The 25,318-nt window shown below is 38.0% G+C and overlaps 1 protein-coding gene and 1 non-coding gene across 2 annotated transcripts in view; one reads left to right on the forward strand and one right to left on the reverse strand.

The window, feature by feature from the left end:
- The window catches only part of LRP1B (LDL receptor related protein 1B), a 2,076,109-nt gene that overhangs the window by 2,015,283 nt on the left and 35,508 nt on the right, over window positions 1–25,318 (reverse strand). The window lies entirely within an intron of this gene.
- LOC149445600 (U2 spliceosomal RNA) lies at window positions 13,677–13,867 on the forward strand. The gene has a single exon (XR_016306380.1). It is a non-coding gene; the product is annotated as a U2 spliceosomal RNA (small nuclear RNA).

Raw genomic sequence — 25,318 nt, forward strand, 5'->3', positions numbered from 1 at the left:
TTGGCTTGTTTCTGAACTATGCTTCTGCTTGATCCCTGCCTGCTATATCTGCTACTGGAAACTGGCTTGCTTACCTCCTGGTGAGGCGATCCTGAGGATCTATTGCTATAATTACTGGCCTTTGAGACCATGACACCTTATCAATGACAATTATAGAAGAACCCTCACTTCGATTTTTTTTTTGTATTCTTTCCAGAAGCCTAGCTATAAAGATGGACCTCCATGAATGTCTGTCCAACAACGTTGCTGGCAAGGAGTTGGCTGACTAATAACTAGCACTTCTTACAGCTCCAAGTACTTACCTGATACAAGGGATGGTAAGGGGAATGGTGTGTGTGTGTGTGTGTGGGGGGGGGGGTTAGGTGAGCATTTACTATGCAATATAATGAACAGATAACAATTTCTCTACTGGAAACATTTGTTTCAGTTCAACAAAATTGTTTGGCTTTGACCAGAAATAGTCTACAGTATATAAATCTATCCTTTCATGATTAGTACCAAAATTTGTTTTGTATGGTTGTCACCTTCCAATCATATACTGTGGGTCATTCCCAGTACAGGCTTGGAACACCCAGGGTTATAACTATATGTCACATGTACAATATAGTATATGTAAAAAAAAGTAAAAAACTGCCCAGCAGAAACATGGCAGAGCGATCTGTTTCAAATCTGACCTATGATCAACTTCCATGGTGAAAAGAAGGGGATTGCTTAATGTTTGTTTACGCTTCTGTGTTTACTACTGTGATCACTGTGATTTTTTCACTGTGATCACATTGTGCAGTCACTCCAATTTGCTCTGCTAAATTTGCTTATGATCTGTGCTGTCCAATGACAGCTTAATCACAGACATTTAAAGGGTGCACAGGGCGCACATTTTATAAACAGTGTTACAGAAAACTGCATTTACCTGTCCACCATTTTTTACAATGGTGTAGTATTAAGGTGACTAAAGTAGATGTATATCCTAAGTGCCATTATACCCAGGCTATGAGAAATTCTCAGAACCGAGTGTGCCAATAAAGCATTTGTTTTGTGTAAAGTGAAATATACTTGGTTGATCCTACCCTCAGCTGTCCCTCCCATCTTCTCTGTGTCCCACTGCAGCCAGAGATTATGTAGACCAGCTGTTGCCCTCTTCTGAGCATGCTCCAGTTTCAGTTCCCTTCTAAGCTCTTCATTTCCTCACTTTCCTTATTTGTGCAGCCTATTGGACTATGGACTCACACATGTGGGCATTTACACAGTGTTAAATGACACTCCCCTCCCTCCTCCTCCATGTCCTTCTATTACTAAACACTATGGGGGTGGGATATAGTATGCTAATCGATTACATTCGCTAAGAGACTCTTAGAAAATATTTAAGTATTAAATAAGTAGCAAATGTAATTGCTAATACCTGTAACATAAAAAAAGCATTGGATGCAGATGCCATCTAAACAAAATGAAAGTTAATGTCAGTTATTTTTTTACTCTAGTTACATTATATTAATGCACAAAATATACACATCTGATGTTCAGTAAAGATTTAGAGGGAGTTGTAAAACTTTTTTTTTATTAATAATTTAATTTAAATTGCTTTTTTTTGTCATGTAACCAGCACACCACCAATGAGGGCTGCTCAGACACAGGCTCACACTGCAGATGTGCTCTGTTGATGTAGAGAGCATACATCAGCAGAGTAATAGAAGCTCCTCTCAATGACCTTTCCCTGAAAATGACAAAGAACTGGGAAGGGTTATGTGGCTACACATGCCCTGTAGGCACTGCAGGAATAAGGTACTTAATATATTAAAAAAAAAAACAGTGGCATAAAATATATGATTTATGTTTATAAATTATGGCAATGAACAATTTTCTGTTTAGTATCACTTTAACTGAATAACATTTAACTAGTTTAAGCTGAAAATGAAAAAGGATTAAATAATAACTTTTGAAATTATATTGACATGTTAGGGCATACAGTATATAAGATTTTTGTAATTATGTTCAGATCTACTTTAATGTAATTTTTTCACTTTGATTGCCTGGGTGAAATTGTGGTAATGAAATATATTTTGGTCAAAATACTTAAAAAAAAAGTATAAGAATAATACTACGTAAAAATAGGCTCAATATAAATTATTGTGATTCTGCTCAGATGATTCCACAAGACAAGATATGACCAAGGATTTTTTTTTTAATTCTGTTATTCCTGTACTTCAGTGAAAGTACTAAACAGCTCCTCCACTCATGTAGAGAAATAAAAATCCTCTCTGGGTAATCAATGTATAGTGGAAGGATTTGTCAGGACTTGGATTACCTGCTGGTGGCGCTGTGCTTCCCAGAATGGAAGGCTGTAGTTATGGTGTCCACCAGCCGGTGTCTTTCAGCAGCCAGCAGATTCCAGGAATCAGTCTCCACCTGATGCTGGCTGCTGGGAGGATATTTCATCCCTCCTCTACTATTACATTTTGCGTCAGTGTTTTGCTTTGCTTTCCCTGTACCCTGTACCGTGCTGCTTTATATCTGCTGCCCTTGTTCCTGATCCCAGTCCTGGTTCCCCCCTCCTCCTTGCATGTCTGGTATTACCCTGTTTATCTGTATCGGTGTACAGAATTCCAACAGGTTGCCATATTGTATTGAATATTACAGAAAATTACAGCAACTGCAGATTGAAAAGGAAAGATAATTTTTATTAACACTAAATTACAACATGTAGCAATTGAAGTATGTTATATTATTATTATTTATTTATTTAATAATTTTTTGCTATGAGTTTTCCACTAAAGTAGAGTTATCTTTTAAGTAGTTATATTGACACGTGAAAGAAAAGTATTTGTGCATCTTATTGCTATATATTTTTACTAGCTAAGTATTTAGGAATAAAAAAAATGAAGTAAAAAAACATCCCATCACTGAAGATATGTGTTAGCTTAAATCTCATCTATTCTAGAATCCTGCCTCACTATGAGAATAAATACATTCTGACAAAAGAATATTAATGAGACTCCAAAGAGCCATTTAACATAGTAAATCAATACTTTTTTGGGGTATGTCATAAATCAGGTAAACGGATAATATTTAAACGGCGGAAAAAACTTCCAGCGGTGACAATCCTAGCATAATATTTAAGGTTCTATAATATTTAAGGTGCTGCAATACAAGAGAAATAGGATTAAAAGATGACAACGCAACAGCGATTTATCATGGGATTCTTCTGTATGCAGAAAATTTAATTCACTCAGCGGCAGGGAGCTGGTGATCTTTGTAATGTCAATTGCTGTATTTTTTCCAAACTCTCATTATTTTAAACAATAAAGTTGGAAAAATAAAATTTGTTGTCTTTTCTTTTTTTCTTTCTGCCATGAGCACCATGTTAGTTCAAACAGGTTCTTCAAGAAAGATCTAAAGAGGAACTCCAGGCAGATTGTAAAGACTCTGATTAACGCAGTTCTGTATTGCTTAATACATCATTAAATTAAAGTACCTGCATTTGACATGTTATCATTCTCTTGCAATCCCTGTGCAGCAGAGCTCAGAGAGGGGGAGGGAGAAGCAGCACAAGGAGTCAGTCAGTTGTGCTGCAGTGCTCATGTGCCAACAAGGAGCATGCAGAGATGATAGGAAAGGATAGAGTTAACAGGGGGCATGCTGATAGGATATGATATAACTAACTAGGAACATTCTGATAGGAGAGAAAGAGTGAAAGAGAGAAGAGCCCATCAGTCTGCTGCTGCTACTTTACTGGGCAAAAGACAAAACCTGTATGTGTTACCTAAATGCAGCAGAGAAAATAAGCTCTTATGCCCTGCCAGACAGGGCTGTGCTGTGTGGCAAAGGTGTGTAAATCCCAGGATTGGATGGACAGAAATATAAATTATTTGATATAGCTCCCTTACATATATTACATTATATATATATCCTATGTTTCTATGTACTTACTCTTTTGCCTGGAGCTCAACATATATACACACTATATTGCCAAAAGGATTGGGCACCTCTCCAAGTCATTGAAGTGCAGGTGTTCTAATCACCTCCATGATCACAGGTGTATAAAATCAAGCACCTAGGCATGCAGACTGCTTCTACAAACATTTGTGAAAGAATGGGTCGCTTTCAGGAGCTCAGTGAATTCAAGCGTGGTACTGTGATAGGTTGCCACCTGTGCAAGTCCATCCGTGAAATTTCCTTACTACTAAATATTCTACGGTCAACTGTTAGTGGTATTATAACAAAGTGGAAGCAACTGGGAACTACAGCAGCTCATCCACAAAATGGTAGGCCACGAAAAATGACAGAGTGGGGCCAGTGAATGTGAAGCCGAAAGTGCGCAGAAGTCACCAACTGTCTGCAGAGTCAATAGCTAAAGACCTCCAAACTTCATGTGACCTTCAGATTAACACAACAACAGTGCATAGAGAGCTTCATTAAATGGGTTTCCATGGCCAAGCAGCTGCATCCAGCTTTTTACAACACCAAGTGCAATGCAAAGCGTCAGATGCAGTGGTGTAAAGCACACCGCCACTGGACTCTGGACTGGAGACGTGTTGTAGTGACATATCACGCTTCTCTGTCTGGCAATCCAATGGATGTGTCTGGGTTTGGTGGTTGCCAGGAAAACAGTACTTGTCTGACTGCATTGTGCCAAGTGTAAAGTTTGATGGAGGGGGAATTATGGTGTGGGATTGCTTTTCAGGGGTTGAGCTTGGCCCCTTAGTTCCAGTGAATGGAACTCTTAAGGCGTCGGCATACCAAGACATTTTGGGCAATTTCATGCTCCCAACTTTGTGGGAACAGTTTGGGGATGGCCCCTTCCTGTTCCAACATGACTGCCCACCAGTGCACAAAGCAAGGTCCATAAAGACATAAATGAGTTTGGGGTGGAGGAACTTGACTGGCCTGTACAGAGTCCTGACCTCAACCCGATAGAACACCTTTGGGATTAATTACAGTGGAGACTGCGATCCAGGCCTTCTTGACCGACATCAGTGCCTGACCTTATCAATGCTTTTCTGGAAGAATGGTCAGACCTTCCCATAGACACACTTGTGGACAAACCTTGTGGACAGCCTTCCCAGAAGAATTGAAGCTGTTATAGCTGGAAAGGGCGGGGCCGACTCAATATTGAACCTTATGGACTAAGACTGGTATCCCATTAAAGTTCATGTGTGTGGAAAGACAGGCGGCCCAATACTTTTGGCAATATAGTGTTTATATAGTATACATTTTTAATATGTAAAGCAAATTCACACATCAATGTCACCATGCTTTATTTTGCTGAGAAATAACTTTGGAAAACACACCCCTAACATTTCTGGTCGTCATCATAAGTAGGGGCACATGATTCATGTAGCATTTGCTTCCTGGACACTTTCAGCCCTTAGCTCAGGAATGCAGGCTGGAGGGTGTGCTTAGCTGAAAAAAACCCTAATCCCCTCCTGAAGACTTCTGGGATGTATGAAATTGTTTGAATAGCCCTGGAAACCAGGAAGTAACTGAAGAAATGTAAAAAAAAAGTTTAAAGAAAAGTAAATACAATACACCTTCCTATCTATTCAGTAATACTAGCAACATAAAGCTACTTTCACACTGTCCTGTGGCAAAAAAGCATATGCGCTTTTGCCACATTTTGTAGCATTTGCGGTGCAAATTTTAAAGGACATGTGACTCAAAAACTGCACCAAAAACACAACACGTGCATTTTTGATGCATTATTTTATGTGTTTTTGCTGTGTTTTCCATTGATTTTAATGGGAGGTCCATTTGTGGTGCAGTTTTTATACCTCACCAAACCTGCACCAAAAATGCAGCAAGCAGGACTTTGAAAAACACACCAGACCTGCACAGATCAGTGGGAAGAGTTCCATAGGAATACATAGTCACACGTTTTTCTTCTGCTTTTTTCAACACAAAAGTGGAAGAAAAATGGATCAGTGTAAAAGCAGACTAAGGATTAAAAAGAGTCAATGTTGACTGAGAGAGTTAAATTCTATGTTAATAAAATTACTTCTAAGTCTAGAAATAGACAACAAAGCAGTAACAGTAGCTGTTATAAAGACAACAAAAATAACAACAATTCAATATTCCACATACAGCAGGTAGACATGGATTTGATAGGTTGACTTAATACATAGTTCTTCAGACGCGGTCACGTGACACATTCTAGGCAGACTGATAGACAATGTTCATAAAGTGCTTTTAAGTTTTTGCTTTTATGCATAGAGCCACTTAACTTTAAATTGAACTGAACCATTTATGCACATTATCATCATTTAAAAAAAAAATGCTCACGCTAGAAATGGCCCCATTTTCTTGAAAATGGCACCTATACAGCATTGTTCTGGGTGACATTCATATGCATTGAATGGATAATCAGGTAATTCCAGATTCATTTTTAAGGAAAGCATTTTTCCAATTCATTTGAGACCAATGAAATTCTTTATGAAAGTTTAGTAAGACGATGCTTGGCGAGCTGGCGGGCGTCCTTGGAATTATTATCTGATGCGGCATTTTTTTTTATTGCCTCCACACTGTGGGATATGGGGCTTCTGGGAATGATGTCACACTGATCTTTTTTTTTATGAACTAGCTATCAATGACAGATAGTTACTGAAATAGAACTAGCCTACAAATGGACATTTTTTTTTCTAACATGCTTTAAAGTTACAGGCAAACACATAGTTAGGTACATAGTTACATAGTTAGTCTGGCTGAAAAAAGACAAAAGTCCATCCAGTTCAACCATTAAAAAAAAAAAGTAATATATAATCCTATACCCACAATTGATCCAGAGGAAGGCAAAAAAAACCCCAGCAAAGCATGATTTAAATGCATACACCTATTTTTTTTTGACCTGCCAAAAGATTGAAATTTCTATTCATCCATCCGTGATCTTTAACAACACATATTGTTGTGCTGTGCCTTTAAATAACAAAGTCAGTCCACAATAATGTGCAAACAATACAAATGTGCAAAACATACAAAAATATCTAAATAAATAAATAAAGTCCATCACTATTGATTGTGAATTTCCCATGTGACCTTTTTTGAACTCCACCACCACACAGAAACACCAGCTTCTTACCAGAATATTAGACCCCAAGTTAATAGGAAGTGTGTATAGCACTCATTGAAGTAAGAGATCTGTCAGCTGTGTTCTCATGTATGGATCATCAGGTACTGGGAACTTCAGCAACAGGGATGTGACACAATACTGGAAAAGATATAAATCACAACTACCCCACCTAAAACCATAATCACCATTTATTTGTTCTAAAAACATACTCACATTGTACAGTACTAACAGAGCAGCAATACTGCCAGTGGGTCTGGCGGCGTGATGACGTCAGCTCTAAGACCTACCTCGACGTGTTTTGTCTTTAGGAGACTTTCTCAAGTGGTTCAAATTCCTGAGATTTACATATCACTGCCAGAGAGCACAGCTAGGTTGGTGATGTGACCTTTCTCTACTGCAAAAAAGAAATAAAGCTTGGTCACCTCCACATCCCCAAGCTGTGACTGGACAATTGCCAAGTAGCAGACCAATAAGTTCATCTCATGTTCACTCTACTCCCTCCTCTAGTCAGCCTATTCCCTATGAATGCATGAGCACTGGAATATATCTGATTGGCCTCAAAATGAAGCTCCACTCTCATCCAGATTGAATGTTAACCTCTTGGCGCCGGCCACATGCAAATGTGCAGCCTCCCGGCATCTGGGCCTTGACGCCGAACGGCCGGACATTTGCATGCAATTAAGAAAAACATATGTGCTAAGAGCAATCGCCCTGCGCGCTCCCAGCACACATGTCCGGTACTCAAGGAAAGGTCCCAATCTCTTTCGATCGGGACCTTTCCCGATCATGTGACCACCGTGACAGTGAATCACGGTGGTCACATGACCCTAAAAGCCCACCCTGCTTCCCGGCTTCTGAAACCCTTAAAGTGCCGGGGCCAAGGGGTTAAAACGGAAACAAACGTTCAATCAACATGATTTATTTTTAACCCTCATGCTGCTAACATTAGTAAATAGGAAGTTATATTATGTTTACTTGTTTTAAGCTTTTTTTTTATATTTCTTCAGCTGCTTCCTGGTTTCTGGCCTAGGCCAAATATGATGTCATACATCCCAGGAGTCTTCAGGAGGGGCTTTCTCAGCTAAGCACAGCCTCTTGTCTGCATGCATGAGCTAAGGGCAGATGGATTCCAGGAGGTAAATGCTACATGATCATATACCCTTACCCGAGATAATCACAGCTAAAAATGCTAGGGGAAGTGTTTTTCAAAGTATTTTTTCAGCAAAATAAAGCATGGAGACATGGATGGATGGGAGACTTTGCTTTGAATACTAAAAATGAATTAAATAGCAATTTCAGTTTGTGATGCTCAGATACAATTAAGTTCTGCTTTAAGCTGACTATACACTAGTTGAATTTCATCAGAAATTTTTCATTTTAAAAACATTTGTTCAGTTTTTTTTTCTTTGTAAGTTAAATTGACATTCATTTTTGACCACTGAGGTAAGAAAATGTGAAGGAACAGGATGAACATTTTTTTCTTGAATTAACACATTTTTTAACAGTGTATGTGGTTTTAACTCATGAAAATTAATTCAATCAAAAATCACAGGTTAAAAGCAAACAAAATTTTGAACTACTCTTGAACAAAGTTCATCAAGCTGTCAAATGTACGGAGAAATTTCATACAATTGTACACATATTTTTCAAAGTCTACTAGTGTATAGCCCTCTTTAGGGCCCCTTCACACTGATCTGTTTTTGATGTGTTTTGGGGGTAAAAAAGCAGTAGAAAATACACGAAAAATGTATGATTTTCTATCCTTTGCAACTCCTCACACTAGTACACTACGACTCTGGTGCATTTTTAAAAGTCCTGCATCTCGCATTGTTTTCTATGGAAACCTTCACCAAAAAAGCATTAAAAAAATCCCGCTGTACATTTTTATTGAGTTTTTTAAGTCACATGTCCAAGTTTCACAGGTGTATGATTAGAGTCAGGAGTCCAAAAAATGAGGCAAAAACGAATAGGAATTATTACCGTATTTTTTTCAAAGAAGCAGTGTGAAAGGGTTCTTACGGTATAGGAGGCTGAGAATTAAAATTAAGGCCCCTTCTCTAGTTACATTATTTAATTTTTTGTATATATATTTTTCAAATGGTTAGGGTGTTGTGACAGCTTTAGATAACAAAATAGAAAAAAAAGCTTTATTTATGAAAAAAAAAATTCCAAATGTTTTATTTAATACCAACAGATCAAACTATCTTTATTTGACAGCACATGCCTTCAATAATATATCTAGATGCTTATGCAACACAAATTGTGATAATGCTAAGGGAGCAGACCAAAAATGTTTTGCAAATTTATCCCTGGTATTCCATTTTGTATGCGGGACAACTGTGACCTAGCCTAGAGTGTAGTCATATTTAAACTGATGCTGGGATTTGCAAATTTTATACAAATCTGCACTGAGAGTTCTGTGTCTGTATACAACTTTACCTCCTACCTACCTATCTCCTCTAGCTTCCAGGTTCTATGCATTGTGTACACAGAAGGTCACTCCCTTGGCACAGGCGCCATTCAGGTAACATTTTTCATTTTCTCAATGAATGCAAAGCATTCTCTGATTGGAGGGGTGGTGACCCTGTGATCTCAACCTCTTCCAATCACAGATATTTTTTAGGACTATATTTGACAACTATGCAACAAGCAGCCAGCAGGTGGAGCGTTTAGTTCCTTTTCATATATTATTTTTCAGTTTCTCCTTCCAACTTGGTTTAAAATTTTTGATGCTTATGGAACTTTCTAGCACAAGCTGAAATGTACACCCAAATGTAAAAAGCTTTGCATTATAAAAGTAGTAGAGACTATTCACTTAGATGAGGCTATGGTTACTTAATTTCTTAAATTCACTTGCGCATGATTGAATATTTAAATTGAACACATTTAAATTACTTATTAAACTAGTTGAACTTTGCTAAGTAGACAGTCTCTACCCCTTCAGCAAATCAACCAAATCAGATAGAGAAGTGGCTCAATTTTTTGTTGGAAGGCTCTCTTTGAGGTTTTATGTGCTGTCCTTTATCTAGCAAACCAATAGTGCTTTGTGAATCCTTTGTAAAGTATTAACATGTGTATGTCAAAAAACGAAGATTGTCTTTATAGCAGTAAAAAAAGACATAAAGCATCAATTATATACAGTGGGGATCAAAAGTTTGGGCACCCCAGCTAAAAATTTGTATTAATGTGCATAAAAAAGCCAAGGAAAGATGGAAAAATCTCCAAAAGGCATCAAATTACAGATTAGACATTCTTATAATATGTCAACAAAAGTTATATTTTATTTCCATCATTTACACTTTCAAAATAACAGAAAACAAAAAAATGGCGTCTGCAAAAGTTTGGGCACCCTGCAGAGTTAATATCTTGTACTGCCCCTTTGGCAAGTATCACAGCTTGTAAACGCTTTTTGTAGCCAGCCAAGAGTCTTTCAGTTCTTGTTTGAGGTATCTTTGCCCATTCTTCCTTACAAAAGTCTTCCAGTTCTTTGAGATTTCTGGGCTGTCTGTCACGCACTGCTCTTTTAAGGTCTATCTATAGATTTTCAATTATGTTGAGGTCAGGAGATTGTGAAGGCCATGGCAAAACCTTCAGTTTACGCCTCTTGATGTAATCCCCTGTGGATTTCGAGGTGTGTTTAGGATTATTATCCATTTGTAGAAGCCATCCTCTCTTTAACTTCAGCTTTTTCACAGATGGCATCAAGTTACCATCCAAAATTTGCTGAAATTTTATTGAATCCATTTTTCCTTCTACTTGTGAGATGTTCCCTGTGCCACTGGCTGCAACACAACCCCAAAGCATGATTGTTCCAAGCCCATGCTTAACAGTTGGACAGAGGTTCTTTTCATTAAATTCTGTGCCCCTTCTATTCCAAACGTATCCTTGCTCATTCCGGCCAAAAAGTTCAATTTTAACCTCATCAGTCCACAGAATTTGTTTCCAAAATGCATCAGGCTTGTCTATATGTTCATTTGCAAAGTTCAAACGATGATTTTTGTGGTGAGGACGTAGAAGAGGTTTTCTTCTGATGACTCTTCCATGAAGACCATATTTGTACAAGTATCTCTTTATAGTGGAATAGTGTACCACAACTCCAGTGTCTGCCAGATCTTTCTGGAGGGATTGTGCAGTCAAACGTGGGTTTTGAATTGTTTTTCTCACAATCCTGCGAGCTTTTCTGTCTGATATTTTTCTTGGTCTTCCAGATCTTGCTTTAACTTCCACTGTTCCTGATGACTGCCATTTCTTAATTACATTCCGAACAGAGGATATTGACATCTGAAAACGCTTTGCTATCTCCTTATAGCCTTCTCCAGCTTTGTGAGCGTCAACTATTTTCAGTTTCAGTTTTCTAGACAACTGCTTAGAAGAACCCATGGTGCTGATTGTTGGGGCAAGGTCAGATGAGTCTGGGCATTTAAAACCTTTGAGATTGACATCACCTGGTCTTCCCAGACGATGATAGAGAACAATCCATGACACTGGCAGGTCTCAGCTTGGCAAAGGGGGCAGTGCATGCTATAAATTCTGCAGGGTGCCCAAACTTTTGCAGACGCCATTTTTTTGTTTTCTGTTATTTTGAAAGTGTAAATGATGGAAATAAAATCTAACTTTTGTTGAGATATTATAAGAATGTCTAATCTGTAATTTGAAGCCTTTTGGAGATTTTTCAATCTTTCCTTGGCTTTTTTATGCACATTAATACCAATTTTTAGCTGGGGTGCCCAAACTTTCGATCCCCACTGTATACACTCACTAGCCAATTTATTTATTAGGTACAGCTGTTCAATTGCTTGGCAATACAAATTGCTAATCAGCCAATCGCATGGCAGCAACTCAATGCATTTAGGCATGTTGACGTGGTAAAGATGACTTGCTGAAGTTCAAACCGAGCTTCAGAATGGGGAAGCAAGGGGATTTAAGTGACTTTGTCCCATTATATATATTAAATAAATAAATAAATGAAATTCACCCAAAACCATTATAGTTTCCCCTAATACACAATGTCCTCTTCCTAGAAGCTGTAGACCGAAGGACACGATAAAACCAAAGTTATGACTGCACGACCGAATTGTGCCAATGACTATGAAAAGGAAAATATCTTATTTAAATCAACTTAATTGTCCTAATTACTGATCCGTATAAAAACAAACACAGCTGCTTTAATTTCAATTTATTACATGCTCACCAGCCAAAGTAATGATGTTAAAAAAAAATCACATCTTGAAGTTTTTAATTTGGAATAAAATGATCTCAATTAATATTTACACGGATCAATAGTTAACAAAATGATATCCTGTTTTTTTGTGTCCATATGCTCTCCTAAAAAAATTGTCTGTATAGGGATCATCAGGTACAAGTTGCAGGTAATTGGCATGCATAAAAGGGAAAATCAAAGTGTGTCTAATCCCCCGCCCCCCCAAAAAAAAAAATATATATATCAGCTTAGCAGTCCTTATATGTAGTAGCTGAAATAATTGTCCCATATTTGGTCAGCCTGTGAAAGAAGATGTTTCCTGCCTAAGGGTGCCAATGGGCTCTAACTCTAAGAAGTCATGGTTGTCACCCAACCTGCTCTTCTAATTTCGACTACACACGTTTTCCTCTGTTCATCTCTATTACACAGTGGCAGGGGAACTAGTTTACAGAAGATAACTTGGAAAGAAGATTGCTTGTGCTTTCAGTTTAGTTTACAGGAAAGAACAAGGATGCTGCATTTCCTGTAGGTAACTTTGTATTTGCAGATAATATTCCCAGTCTGAAAAATGAAAATGAATGCAGCTACTACATCTAAGGCAGCCTTCCTCAACCTTCTCAACACAGAGGAACCATTGAAATAACTTTCTGGTCTCAGGGAACCCCTGCTAAAATGACTGTATCTACAGACTTTCCTCCCCCCGGGAAGAAGGGTCCAACGTGGCAGGTGATAGAGGATGGGAACCAGGTGAGGCACTGCCTGAGCTCTGCCTTGGGATCCAGAGAGAGGCTGCGGGCTGCTTGAGGGTGTAATTAAAGGCCAACTGTCGTTCTCACACAAGGACGGCACTGGGCTTTCCTGACCATGTCTCCAGGGATGGCTGGCTGCTTTCATTCCGGAGGTGAGTGCTGGAGGAACATCTCTCTCATCTCTCTCCTCTCTCTCTCTCTCTCTCTCTCTCTCTCTCTCTCTCTTCTTTCTTCCTCTCTCTCTCTCCCTCCTTTTTTAGATTGGGGGTGCCCAATTTCAGTGTTGGCTAGGGCAGCACAAAAACAAAATGCACCACTGCTCCTTGCATTTGTGGTCATTGGGAAGAGTTACTTTCTTACAGATAGCAAAAAAGATGGTGTCAGTGGGAACTTTTCTTTGAGGTAGAAATGGCTAATAACTTAAGGAACTCCTAGCAAACACTGGAGGAACCTTAGGATTCCATAAAACCCTGATTGAAGGACTGGTAAGCTGCAATATATTACATTTTTGTTCTTGGGTTTAGATATTCTCAGTTGATACAGGTGATGGTGTTTCATGATGAATCATTGATAAAATTAGCAACATTATGGACCATTGATAAAATTAGCAACATGATGGATCATTGATAAAATTAGCAACATGATTGATCATTGATAAATTTAGCGACTTCTCTCTTCTCAGCCTTTTAGCTAAGATCATGTGTTGTATCTGTTCTTATCAGTTTAATATTTGATACATCCCCTATCTGGGGTCCATATAAAAAATGTATTTTTAAAACAGGGAGATGGAAGAAGAGCTTTCTTTATCCACTCCACGCATCGACCTGGTATTGCAGTACCTCCAGGACCGGTTCACCAAAAAATAAAAATTAGCAACTTGATGGATTATTGATACAATTAGCAATTTTGTACTTGAAAACAATCACTATTTGAATCAGCAAGGGTAAAATGACATTGGTTGTATTAAAAATACACAAATGTTATTGTCTACCTGGGTTTCCCACTGCTATAGAACTCCAGTATCCATTCAAGATAGCTATCCTTTTTGCCAGATTTTATTATTTGAGATGAAAACTGGCAATAACTATAAATGAATAAACAAATTAACGCAGCGGTGTATAACAACTGCCCAGTAAACTAAATGATTTCTAAAACAACAAAGCTATTATTCTTCCTTTAATTTTTTCAAAATTGCTTAATTATTATTCCACTTAACTGAAAAAATGTTCTTAACATCTACTTTACTTAATCAACGTCTAAATTTTATTAACTATCGGCTTTGTGCTTTGGAATGTTATAGAGTAAACTAACTTGATATTTATAATTGACCTTCCATCACAGCGTTGAATGAGCTGTGTGTTTATTAAAGATCTGGCAATATTAAAAAGTTGGAAACCATTTTTCTCTCACCTGATCACAATATTTGTTCTATTCTACTATAAGGAACAGTTTAGCTTGTAATTGAATGTAATTAGGGGATTTTTATGAGTTTGTTGGCGGAACAAAAAACACATTGAGGATGAGACATTATTATTATTATTATTACTACGAGTTTATATAGCGCCAAAGGGTTTGCTCAGCGCTGTACAATAGGGGGGACAATACATGGCACAGTACAACAACAACAAACAACGTACGAGGGGTAAGAGGGCCCTACTCTTACGAGCTTACAATCTAGGAGGGAGGGGGTAAAGGTACAGTAGGAAGTGGCTGAGGGGGATGAAGTGGTGGGAGGAATGAGGGAGGATGGCCGTTAGGTGAGGGTGGGGTAGGCTTCCCTGAAGAGATGGGTTTTGAGGGAGCGCCTGAATGTGAATAGGGAAGACGACAGTCTGATGGATTGGGGCAGTGAGTTCCAGAGGATGGGGGAGGACCTGGACATGAAAAGCTATTATAAAAAAGAAAAAGACTTTTCTAATTTGATGATATGAATGAAAGCAGTGTGATGCTCCTACCCACACATGGGTTGTATGTGCTTTTAAATGACCCAAAGGTGACTGTAACAGCCCTCCAAGAGTCAACCTGTCCATATGGGCAAAGCTCCAACACTGCCTGGTCAAGGGGCTTGTCTTCCACCTTACTAGACATGTGCAATTTGTTTTGTTAAAAAATGAAATTCGGACAAAATTTTCATTAATAGTAAAAAATTTCAATTACTCTGAAATAGTTTAGAACAAAAACAACAAATTAATTTGTATTTATTTGTTTCATTTGGATGACATAATGAGGTAGTTTGGGTCTTTTGTTAATGTTTGAAAGCATCAGAAATAGCTTAAAGACATAGCAAATGTTGCAAATTGATTTGAATCCTTTCATTTTATTTGGATGAAAACAGCATGGTGGTCTTTGTTAGGAACTGATTCTTTTTGTAATAACATTTTTCATTTTTATAAAAAATGCACTACATATGAAATGGAAACATATTGCAATAAATGCAGTAAGGTATAAAACTGAAATAAGATCATTCCTACTTATTGTGTTTGGTCTGGATGGAAGTGGATCCATCTGAATCTCTGAATTATACCATAACAAATGAATCCAAAAGTATTTTAGTTCCATTCGTTAGTTTCAGATGCACTCTATTCCAGTCAATATCATCCAATTGGCTTGTTTGATTTCTCTTTGTGGGTTGGACTAGCAGAGATGACTCAGAGTGCATAAGTAATCTCCCACATTATTGAATTAACACATTAAAATGAATATAGCCAATCTTCCATAAAACCTTCCAAAATACAAATTGATCAGGAACAACAGATATACACAACAGATACAAATATACGAAATGAATTCTGAAAACGATTCATTTTATCATAACAAATATGATGAAACGAAATGATTAAGTTAAATAATGAATCTCAAAAAAAACAAAATACATTTTTTTGTTGTACACATCTCTAAACCTTACACGCATTCATATTGGTCAAGAAGACAGTCAATCAGAGTGAAGGATCAATGAGGTGGAAAGGCAGGAGGTAATGGACTAGCTCTAGCAGTACCCAGAAATGTTGGATCTTCCAATATTTGAATGTAACAAAGGGGATTGAGATATTTTGAAGCTGTAGATACTCGCACTTCATACCTGTGAGAAACTCCTTCCTACATGATTGAGTCACTTTAAAGAAAACATGTACTAACTTGAAAAATAAGCTACCATTGCCTACCTCTTTAAAAAAAATGCTGACTGTCTTCATCTTCAATGTTTTTAGTCACTGACTGAGTACAAACATACTGATGAGAAAGTCGAAGCCCCTTATCTCTATTCTGGGTAGGTGACCACAATTTTGAAGCTAAAGGGATTGATTTACTAAAGGCAAATAAACTGTTCTCTTTGCAAGGGAATTTTCTCTTAGTAAATGAGGTGAAGCTCTTCTGAGTTTCATCATCCAGTCACGTGCAAGCAAAATCTAGTATTTTTTAAATTTATTGTCCTTGCATATGATTGGGTATTCTTTGGAAAGTGAATTTTTAAAACATTTACTAAGCAAAGTGATAATTCCCCTGCAAAGCCCTATGTGTTGAAAAACCAAATCCTTTTTTGTGGTAATATTATAGAAGGGATGATGATGCCTTTTCTTGATGGTAATTGCCATATGGGACTGACTTAATGTTGTCTTTTTTTTGTGCCCCTCTCTGATTTAGTTTTATATTGTTACTGGAGCCTGACATCATAACTCTGCCAGCTGCCATTTTAGTGTCCAATAAGATCACCTCAGTGGTCATTAAAGGCGCTCTCAATGGATGCTGAAATGGCAGTTGGCAGGGTTTAGCTATAAAAAAGGCTCTTCTAGGCTATAAAGCTAAGAGCAGGCATCTTGTGACTGTTCTTCAGCAGCACTTTTACCATAAAACTATAAAAAAGGAGCACATGTTGACTTTATGGATGACAAGTCAACAGATTCTCCACCCATATTTCTGTATCAAAGTTTCTTCTGATTTCTAAGAAAAGTAGTTGGCTTCCTAATGCCTTACCTTCTATTTCAATCCTGTTTAATGTTGTACATTTCTGTCATTACCAAATAAAGGCCCCCACCACACCTCTCACTGGTTTGCCAAGCAGTACTTTCTGTGAAGACACCCTGTCTCTTTGCCCAAATTGTTCACCAGGTATTAGCAATTTCTAAACCCAAATACATTTGGACAGCTATGACACCATGGAAGCTGAATGTTTTTGTTGTTGTTGCTGTTCCTGGTTCAAAATTACTTAGCTTGAAAGCAAATTGAAATAAAAAAATGTTTCTTCAAATTTGTTCCTATCTTCATCCACCAGAAAATCCTTCACACTTAGAGATTTTCAACAAAAACAATTTTCACAACCCTCTAAATAATGGCTCAAGTGATCAAATCACAAGAGACAGCCAGTAAACTGAATTACAACAAAATGCTACAGACTCTATGTGAAGAGACAAAAACCCTCTGGCTGTGAGTTTGTCAAGACCTAAAGCCAGCACTCATTAAACTCCATGACATCCCGTTAGAACTTAATCTTTAGACTTCTTTTTGCCTTTTAAAGCAAGTTTATATCTTTCTTTCTTCCTTCCTTTCTTTATTTTTTGTTCTTTATTTCTTCTTATAAATTAACAATTTTTTAGCCAGTTAAATATGAAATATTGAATATTACAATTTTATGTAATAGAGCTCTTGGCTGTCTTCCTCATTTGTTGGAAAATGTCTGTTGTTTACAGAGCTCAAGAGTTCAAGCTGGAATAAAAAAGTCAGAGCAGTGACTTCCGGGTCTTATCAGATGGCAATTACTACAGTTTAACCATTTGCCATCCGATCACAGTATATTTACTGCTAGAGGGTGGAACAGCCAGGTACAAAGACGTACCCATCCGTAATTGCTAACTTCCTGGTTTTTGGGTGTGCACACTACACAGCCAAATGATGCATCTATTTCTTGGTTTAGTTTTACAGCTTCCTGAGTTACCTGCCTGTGAATTGAACAGAGGTGATGATGCTCATTCATAGAACAATAAGCAGGCTGGCTGATCGGAAGACAATATGAACCACTCAGGAGCTGTACAGTGGTACCACCTCCTGTATATACGAAGTGGTATAAAAACATTTTGAGACTAGTTTTGTAATAACATATTGTGGCACAAGGCTGCACACACACAATCACAGAGTGCACTGACCTTCATACATCAGTGTGCCAAAAGACATCATCCTGTGTAAATTGGGAGCTGTGCAACTGGTGCTATTCTGACCTTGTGCATTACCGTGTCTGCTATCTCATCATAGACAGCAAGTTAGAACAAAGAGCAAATGTGAAATTCTGCACAATACTGGGCAAATCTGCTACAGTGATGTTCTACATCACTCTTTGCTGCAATGAGTCTTTTGGGGTGTTTTTAGTGGCACACAAGCGTGAAGAGCAGAAGAACATCACTAGTAGAGGTTGAGAGATCAGGAAGACCTTCAGCAAGCTCAACCCCCAAAAATGTCAAAATTTCAAAACCATACAGCAACTTGTGCATGATGATCATTGGAGAACAATCCACAACATTGCTGCCACTGTCGGTGTCTCATACGGAACAGTCCAGGCAATACTCATGTGTTATTTGAACATGCACTGTGTTGTTGCCAAGTTCATCCCCAGGCTGCAATGATCTCACTTCCTCACCCACCCTACTGCATGATTTGGCTCCCGCGGACTTTGCCCTCTTCTAAAAGATGAAGTTCCAGGTCAAAGGTTGCCGTTTTGACAACATTGCGGAGATCCAGAGCAAATAGCAGAAGGTGCTTGACATGCTTCAAAAAAGAAGACTTCCAGGACACATTCCCGAAGTGGCAGGAATGCTGGGAGCACTGTATTTCTGTGCAAGGGGACTATTTTGAAGGTGGTAGAGTGTAAACATAGATAAATAAAATACTTTCTTGTAAAGCTAGTCTCAAACCTTTTTATACCACCTAATATAGACCAGCAGTGTTATGCAAGCATTTCTGAAAGAGAATAACCATTTTTTACACATATAATTGTATTGAAATCAAGTGTGTTAACATGCTAATGCTCTGTTCAAGCTAACTGACTCTTCAGAACACTTGCAAAAAAATCATGAAAAGAAATTTAACTGGTCTAATCGAGAGCTTTTGTTCCACTTGATATTCTCCTGTGAATCAATGAAGGGGTTAATCCAGTAAATCCAATGGTTTGAGAGTGGTCAGGTTTCAATTTTTTAAACATCGACAGAATTAAAAATTAAATGACATCCTCTGAGTCTTTGATGGATTATCCACAAATATCCATAACATATATCAATGAATTTGATTTATTGCCATGAGTCGTTTGTTGTTGTAGAAGGCCCATAGATCTTATTAAAAGTCATATTGCTTTGCTCGTGAGAGCCATTGGTTTGCAGTTAAGGAAAAATTGATCTGAGCAAAACAATTAATGTACAAACTCTATTGCTTAGGTTGATGACAAGTATGTCAATGTGCGGCTTAGATCATATGGGTGAGCTATATGTTTTGTAAGGATGCTAAGCCATACATTTTTATTGATGAGCCAAAGATTTAGGATTTTTAACTTTAACTCTCTTAAAGCTTGTGTGTAGTCTTTAGGCTGGAGACCCTATGACCTTTAGAATTTGGTTCTGTCTCTGTGAATTTGATATGCTACTTTTTGCACCACAGTGGGGAAAAGGAAGGAGCACTTTAATTAAGGGTATTGGTCTCACAGCAATAGGGTAAGGTGCAGTAGTAAGCTAGTGTGTGAGACATACTGGCGCCTCTCCAAACTGGGAAACAAAAAGGAATCACCTAAAAAATTAAAAATATATATCCCAGCGCCAAAAAGAAAATACTAAGTGATTATGCAGCTGTGCAACAGTGAAAAACACCAATACTAAACAACAAAAAAACAGTGCAAAATCTACAAACTAAATTACACAAGTGAATAAAAATAACAATAAGTGTCCATGTGAAAATAAGTCCTTATTTCCATCAAGACCAATAGTAAATTATTCAAAATGTGCTTCCACCTGTCCACCACGTGAAAAATAATATTGACCGCACTCACCAGATAGAGGTGAGTAATGAGCCTTATAGGAAATAAGGGATCCTATAACCCCTCCACAAGAGATCAAATCTTTTTTTTCACCCTGATTGGGAATATTAATCGCCTCCACTTTTTTCCTCCATGGAATCCTCAATGGTGTATAGAGAAAGAAACTACACAGTGTAATACTGCCACTTAATATAGAATATAAAGATAGAATAAGGTCCACTCACATGTTTAAATATAATTAAAAGCCTTGTTTAATAGCCTAGATGGCTTCAAGATAACCAATTTCCACAATTGCCATTATAGGGATCTCACGCTTCTGTAATATCTGCAGAGGATGAACAGCCTTCCACCACTAAGATGGCCGCTTGAACCGCATCACTCGGCGTGCGTTCCAAACACCTGAAGTGATGTGAGCCAGAATGACGGAGGGCCGGAAGTGCGGTCCACAAATGATTCCAGCAGCATTCATACAACCAAAGAAAGGACATCGCTGTGACCAGGCCGTGGAGTCCGGTATATGGAATGGCCTCAGCCACCACTCTGGCCATGCCCTCTGATCTGTTTCACCCCGCCCACCAGGTCTTGATCATGGAGGAGTTACAGAGACACCTCTGTGAGCAAGCCCTGGTGGACGGGGCAAACTGCGTCAGAGGACGTGGCCGGAACAGTGGCTGAGGCTATTTCATATACCAGGCTCCACGGGCTGGTTAGAGTGGCGTCCTTTCTTTGGTTGTATGAAAGGTGCAGTAGTAGTCACATGATGAGCTTGCCATGGGACACATTATAATTATGTCTATGACAACAGCAGTCTGCTGTATTGGAACTCAGTTCACTTTCACACGTAAGGTTTTCTTAGGTAAGCAAGTCAGCAAGCCAACATATCAAATATGATGCAGCTAGTTTATGGTTCTGTCGATGACACAGGATGCAGCCAGCAGGTAGTTCCACCTATGGTATTCTTGGAATGTTCCATGTTAGAGGGTCTTGAACTCAATGGTGGGCTGTCAGAGCCAGCAAGGCCTTCTCTGCTGGCCTAAACACTTCCTAAACTATCAGAATCACTGACTTTAAATATATTTTTTCCTTCAATGTTTTATTGACAATAGTCAATTATTTTCATTTCATAGCTTCTCTCTTAGTTTTGCTGCTTCTACTAGTATATGTTTATGTTAGAGTATTTATTCAGTCATGTTTCAGCCATCATGTGTTGCCAGGGACAAACAAATCTGCCTTGAGGCAGTCAGAATCAACAGTGCAGCCCCCTGTAGATTACAGTAAATGGAAATGAAACTGTAACTTTAACAATTCAGATTTTGAGTTGTCAACACCTGGGCCATCTAACAGCCATACAATGCAGATTTTTTAAGGTTACAGTCAAAAATTGATGGATTAATACATTAGCCCATGTGTAACTGTACCATAGAGACTCCTTGGAGGCATCTAATGCACTGCAAACAGTTGGACATTCTACTAATGATCCCCATACACCCAGTAGGTGCATCTATTCACAAAGAGGAATAAATCTAGAGCTATACTCAGACAAACAAGTTAGCAAAAAAAAAACATCCCCCCCACCCCCCAAAAAACACACAAAAAACAAAACGGGCAAACTCAGTGGACCACTCAGCCTTTTTCTGCTATCACTTTTCTATGCTTCAATGTAACTAAAATCAATGGAAGCCGAATCTGTCATATCAAAAATGCCCATTTTCTGAACTATTAGGCAAACGATTGTCAAAAATAAGCATGGGGATGGGTGTGGGGATTTTTTTTAAAGTGCTGATGTTTACAGAGAAAGAAGTGATTCAAGTTGCCAACAAATTACATTACCCTGCTGGCTTTTTTTTTAAGAAAAGGGCACACCGACCCTTCCAAAGGTCCCCTAAAATAGCAGACCCTTAAAGCAGAACTCCAGGAATCCAGCCATTTTGTAATACGTGCAGTCATACTAAGGGTTACACAGCATCTCTGCCTGCACCTCCTGTCTGTCCATTTACAGAAGGCTTTATATTCTGTGAATGGGTTTCCATAACACAAAGAACTCTTTGATTGGGCAGGATGGGGCAATGTAGCTGCAAGCAACTCTGCAGCTATAGCAGATGAGACCAGAAAATCTAGAGTCAGAGCTCATGTAGTATGCAATAGCTTATTTCCAAGAGCTCCACAAAACTTTCAGTTGTAAATAAAAAAAGCTTAGTCCACAAGGTTATGCACCTCATAGGACTTAACTCATAGTAAGCCAGCAAATATTACAAAGTGGCTGAATTCTGTATTCCTGGAATTCAGCCTTAAAGGATATGTTCACCTTTTGAACAAAAATAATAAATGCGCATTTGTTTGCAGGTAAAAAAATGTGCATTTATTATTTTTGTCTAAAGGAGCCTCTAAAGCATTGCATGAGTGATCAGTAGATCGCTGATGCTATGCAGGTCTCCTGCAGACCTGTCAGAATATAGGCTTGCTGTACGGGATGTGCGCTAAAGCAGATAGTCTGACAAGAAGCTTGAATGAACTACCATGGCACTCCATAGAGCTGTGGTAGTTCATTGACAGCTAAAAGCCGACAGCCACTAGGGCTGCCGGGACTTGTAGGCACTCATTCACAGAACTCTGTAAATGAATGACGTGGCTGTGTGGGCGAAGCCCGCACGACCCCGCTGTTTTCAAATCTGACAGATAGTATGGGGAGACTTCTCCCCATACTATATGTCAGAGGGAGGAGGGCATGGCTGCGGCTACGGGAACATGTTACATGTTCCACCCTAAAAACGGGTGGAACATGTAACATGTTCCAAAGGTGAACTTATCCTTTAAGGGTCTTATGGAGCATGTGGATATATTTAGACAATGATGTCAACCCCCCTATCACCAATGTGAAATCATTTACATTCCCCTAACAAACAGGTAGGGAGCTTTAAAAAAAATCCACCCCTACTTCTCTAGCTGCTTTTAATCCAAAGGTATTCCTTCTCAAATATCCTCAAAGATCACATTTTACTCTGATGTCAGGTGTCAGTCAGTTTCCAACTCCTTAGAAACACCTGCTGTCTGTTTAGAAAGCTGCCAAGATTCTGCTCTATTAGAAAAAAAAGATATTTCACTGCCTGTCATGTTCAATCTGAAAATTAATTTCACCACCATGCTTATAGATACAAAGATGAATGAGGGTTTGTTTTAAAATATTGTTGCTGCTTGCCTAGAATAAAAAAGTACATTAGTATGCCTGGTTTGGGCTCAGATACACATCAGGGTAAATCGAGTTCAGTACAGTTGAAGTTTTTGTTTGATAGCATTACACTTTCTCTAACCAGGTTTCATCATAAATTTCTTTTCTGAGTGTAGGATAGTCAACAATAATATATGTCTAGGTTCAGTTATCCAGAAAGCACTACACAAAAATGTCCATATTTTTAATTCATTGGTTGTACGTTTCTAAAAATTTTAAAAAGGACATGGATCCTAGGGGTCCTCAAAAAATAATGTTTTTTTGTCATTTAATATACATATTTTGGAAATGCATGTTCTAAATCATGTAGAATTCAGAAAAATCAAATTTTTGCTATTTCCAAACTCCTGTATTGTTGTATAGTGAGGCATTCTGTAACTGCCCAGAATTTAAGTACAAATCAAATATGAATAATAACAAAAACAATAATAATAATAATAATAATAATAATAATAATATTAGCCTATTTTACAAGCTTTTTACAAGAACTACAATATCAGTTGTTTACAGCCTGTAGATTGAAGAAAAAAATGTATGACCAACATCAAAAACTTTTCTATTGCTTTCAAAGCCAGAGCATTTTAGATCTATACTTATAACCTACTGATAATTGTGTTTCAGATTAGGAAACTGCTTTGGAAGCTAATATGCAAATAAGGTTATCTACTAAACTAGAAACTAAAAATTATTTGTTGCCAGAACCTAATCTGCTTTAAAGGAAACCTGTCATGAGAGAAACATGGGGGGCAACCATTACAGAACTCCGCTCCTGAAAATGCTTTGATGCTTTAGATTCAGTTCTTTGAGTCAGTTACCAAGAGCAAAAACATAGATAGGGAGTTCCTCTGAAAACATTCCTTAATGCTGAGGTTTAGGTATGGCGATTTTCATATAGTTACATTGGCCCAGCTTGGATCAATATAATTATATAAGTGACATACCTGAGGGATCCTTATGGAAGGTGGAAATCTCTGTAGTAGGCACCACTACTACAGTGCTCTCCATTAGCTTTCGTGCCAGGCAGCTGTTCTTTTGCATTGTGAACACAAGAGTTTGCTCTCTATGTAAAAATTGCCATATCTAAACTTTTACAGCATTTTTGTACCTGGTAAGTGTGTTTAAACACACTTACCAGGTACAAAAATGCTGTAAAAGTTTAGATATGGCAATTTTATCCAGAATTATCCTGGAAGCCAAGGAACTTGAATTTGCAGAAGTGGGGTCATCAATGGAAGTTACCAAATTTTACTCATGACCGGTCATTTTAAGATCATTGAGCCCACCCTAACCACTGTGTCATTATAACTGAAAGATGAAAACCATTTAAAGAAAAGCTTTCACTAATTAATTGCAGAGGAATTATATTCTTTGAAATCTCCATCATGTGTTAAATATTAGAGCAATTGAGACCATATAAACATTTTTTTTTCTTTAAAGAAAGTGTTGCTTTCTGAAATTGTATCAGAGCCTGTGTACATGGGCAAATGCATGTGGTTTTCAGGTGTATTCAGTTCTGGTGACACATATTTGCCAATGTTTCGAAAAAAAGTTTCCAGGGACACCTTTTTTTGTTGCGTGCCCAGCAAGCCATTATAGTCAGTGACTGTGTTTTAATTAGGGGTGGGGCATTCATCTAAAATTGGTGTGGTCCTACAAAAAAGCATATTGTTAACCTATTCATTCATTCATTTATTAAAGCTATACATATACTGTATATATATATACAGTATATATATATATATACATATACATATACAGTATATATATATATATATATATATATATATATATATATATATATATACATACAGTATCATGAACAATTTATGCAATGCTTTACATAATGTTTCTAAAATTATACTTAGAGTACTGTATATAATACAGTAGCGATAAATACTGATCACTCATTGTGCTCATTCAGAAAAGGGGTGGTGAACATTACATTATTACCAGCACCCCCATCCTAATACCAATCTCCTGCCCCTGCAGCGGCTGCAGCTGGGGAGGGGGAAGGAGAGGAAGCCAGAAAACAGTGCTGTTGAGTGAATTGGTGCTACTGAGGGTTCCACTACAGGAAGGG

The sequence above is a fragment of the Staurois parvus genome, unplaced genomic scaffold (genome assembly GCF_062004578.1).
Source record: "Staurois parvus isolate SC_StPar_1 unplaced genomic scaffold, SC_StPar_1.0 ptg000716l, whole genome shotgun sequence".
Taxonomy (NCBI): Eukaryota; Metazoa; Chordata; class Amphibia; order Anura; family Ranidae; genus Staurois; species Staurois parvus.